Genomic DNA, 3765 nt, shown 5'->3' with positions numbered 1-3765 from the left:
AAATACAAACTACAAAAAGACAATACTATAAACACCTCTATGCAAATAAACTAAAAAATCTAGAAGAAAGGGATAAATTCCTGGACACATGCATCCTTCCAAGACAAAACCAGGAAGAAGGTGAATCTCTGAATAGACCAATAACAGGCTCTGAAAAAGAGCCTGAATTACCAAGACAATCCTAAGCAAAAAGAACAAAGCTGGAGGCATCACGCTACCTGAATTCAAACTATACTACAAGGCGACAGTAGCCAAAACAGCATGGTACTGGTACTAAAACAGAGATATAGACCAATGTAACAGAAAAGAGGCCTTGGAAATAACACCACACATCTACAATCATTTGACCTTTGACAAACCTGACAAAAACAAGAAATGGGGAAAGGATTCCCTATTTATAAATGGTGCTGGGAAAATTGGCTAGCCATAAGTAGAAAGCTGAAACTGGATCCCTTCCTTACACCTTATGCAAAAATTAATTCAAAATAGAATAAAGACTTAAATGTTAGACCTGAAACCTAGGTCTAACATTTTATGTAATGTTAGACATAAAATTCCTAGGAGAAAACCTAGGCAATACCTTTCAGGACATAGGCATGGGCAAAGACTTCATGACTAAAACACCAAAAGCAATGGCAACAAAAGCCAAAATTGACAAATGGGATCTAATTAAACTGAGGAGCTTCTGTACAGCAAAAGAAACTACCATCAGAGTGAATAGGCAACCTACAGAATGGGAGAAAATGTTTGCAATCTACCGACCTGACAAAGGGCTCATATCAAGAATCTACAAAGAACTTAAACAAATTTACGAGAAAATAAACAAACAACACCATCAAAAAGTGGGCAAATGATATGAACAGACACTTCTCAAAAGACGACATTAATGCAGCCAACAGACACATGAAAAAATGCTCTTCATCACTGGTCATCAGAGAAATGCAAATCAAAACCACAATGAAATACCATTTCATACCAGTTAGAATGGCGATCATTAAAAAGTCAGGAAACAACATGTGCTGGAGAGGATGTGGAGAAATAGGAACACTTTTACACTGTTGGTGGGAGTGTACACTAGTTCAACCATTTTGGAAGACTGTATGGTGATTCCTCCAGGATCTGGAACCAGAAATACCGTTTGACCCAGCCATCCCACTACTGGGTATACACCCAAAGGATTACAAATCATGCTACTGTAAAGACACATGCACACATATGTTTATTCCGGCACTATTCACAATAGCAAAGACTTGGAACCAACCCAAATGCCCATCAATGATAGACTGCATTAAGAAAATGTGGCACATATACACCATGGAATACTATGCAGCCATAAAAAACAATGAGTTCATGTCCTTTGCAGGGACATGGATGAAGCCAGAAACCATCATTCTGAGCATACTATCACAAGGACAGAAAACTAAACACCACATGTTCTCACTCATAGGTGGAAATTGAACAATGAGAACACTTGCACAGGGTAGGTAACATCACACATGGGGGCCTGTCATGGGGTAGGGAGCAGGGGGATGGGTACATTAGGAAAAATACCTAATGTAAATGATGACTTAATGGGTGCAGCAAACCAACAAGTCACATGTATACCTATGTAATAAACCTGCATGTTGTGCACAGGTACCCTAGAACTTAAAGTAAAATTAAAAAATAAATAAGTAACTATAGCTACAATCATTTGTTAAGAGATACAGTTTACAAAAGGATGTAAATTATGACATCAGATACATTAAGTATAAGTGGGGGAAGTAAAAATGTAGAGTTTTTGTAGGCAAAGGTAACTGGTTATCAGCTTAAAATCATGTTATAAGATGTTTCATGCAAGTCTAGTGGTAACTACAAAGCAAAAACCTACAGTAGATACACAAAATATAAAAATGAATATTCAAAACACACCACCATAGAAACTCATCACCATCAAACCGTGAAGAAAAACAGCAAGAAAGAAAAAAAATGAACAAAAGATCTATAAAGCAACCAAAAAAAGAGTAACAAAATGGCAGTAGTATATCATTACCTATAAATAATTACTTTAAATGTAAATGGATTATATTCTTCAATCAGAAGCTGTAGAGTGGCTGAATAGATTTTTTAGAGACCAGGGCACAACTACATGCTGCCTACAAGAAACTCACTCCACAAATAGACTGAAAGTGAAGAGATGGAAAAGGATATTCTACTAAATGGAAACCAAAAGAGATCAGGAGTAGCTATACTTAGACAAAATATTATTTAAGTCAAAAACTATAATAAGAGGCAAAGAAGGTTATTATGTAATGATAAAGGGGTCAGTTCATCAAAGGACATAAGAATTATAAATATATACAACCAGTATCAGCACACCTACATATATAAAGCAAATATTAAATGATGTGAGGGGAGAGAGAGACTACAATACAATAATAGTAGGGTACATCAATACTTTACTTTCACTATGGACAGATCATTCAGACAGTAATCAATAAGAAAACTTTGGACTTGAACTACACTTTAAACCAAATAAACCTAACAGACATATGTAGAACATTCCATCTGAAAGCAACATAATACACATTCTTCTCACATGCACATAAAACATTCTTCAGGATAATTTGTTAGGTCATGAAACAAATCTTAACAAATGTAATAAGATTCAAATTGTAGGAAGTATCTTTTTTCACCACAATGGTATAAAACTAGAGATCAATAAATAGCATAAACAATCTCAAAAATGTATAAATATGTAGAAATTTAAAAACATGATCATGAATAACCAATAGGTCAAAGGAGAAATTAAAAGGTAAATTTTAAAATATCCTCACACAAACAAAAATAAAAACACAACATCCCAAAACTTCCGGGATGCAGCCAAAGCAGTTTAAAAGGTAAGTTTATAGCAAAAAACACCTACATCAAAAAAGAAGAAAGATCTCAAATAAACAACCTCACATTATACATCATGGAACTAGGGAAAAAAACACTAAATGCAAAGTCAGCAGAAGAAAGGAAATAATAAAAGTCAGAACAGAAATAAATGACATAAAGACTAAAAAAGAATCAATAAAACTACAAGATTTTTTTTTAAACTTTGTTACACTAAAAGAAAGAAAGAAAGACTCAAATAAATAAAATCAGAAATGAAAGAGGCAACACTACAACTCATACCACAGAAATACAAAGGATCATAAGAAACTATTATGAATAATTCTGTGTCAACACATTAACTAACCTAGAAGAAATGGATAAATTCCTAGAAATATATAACCTACCAAGACTGAACCATAAAAGAACAGAAAATCTGAATAGACCAATAACAAGTAGAAAGTTTGAATCACTAACAAAAAAGCCCAGAATCAGATAGTCTCATTGCAAATTCTTCCAAACATTTAAAGAAAAACTAATACAGTTTCTTCTTAAACTCCCTTTAAAACTTGAAAAGGTGGGAACACTTCCAAATACATTTTATGAGACCAGTTTCACCCTGATGCCAAAGCCAGAAAAGGGCATTGCAAGAAAAGAAAATTACAGACCAAATATCCCTGATAAACACAGATGCAAAAATCCTCAAAAGAATACTAGCAAACCAAGTTCAATAGCACATTTAAAAAATAACATTTCGGCGGTCTTCCTCCAGCCCCACTGAAGTCGGGATGCAGGAACCCCGCCCGAGAGCCCCACGAGAGGGGGGACTCTGTCGGCCTTCTTTGCCGGAGGCCGACAGACTTCTTCCCCACACCTTAGGTTACCAAAATAAACTTGCAGTTTTGCTCC

Source organism: Colobus angolensis, unplaced genomic scaffold (assembly GCF_000951035.1).
Source record: "Colobus angolensis palliatus isolate OR3802 unplaced genomic scaffold, Cang.pa_1.0 Scaffold111, whole genome shotgun sequence".
NCBI lineage: Eukaryota > Metazoa > Chordata > Mammalia > Primates > Cercopithecidae > Colobus > Colobus angolensis.
Note: the sequence above shows the minus strand (reverse complement) of the source record.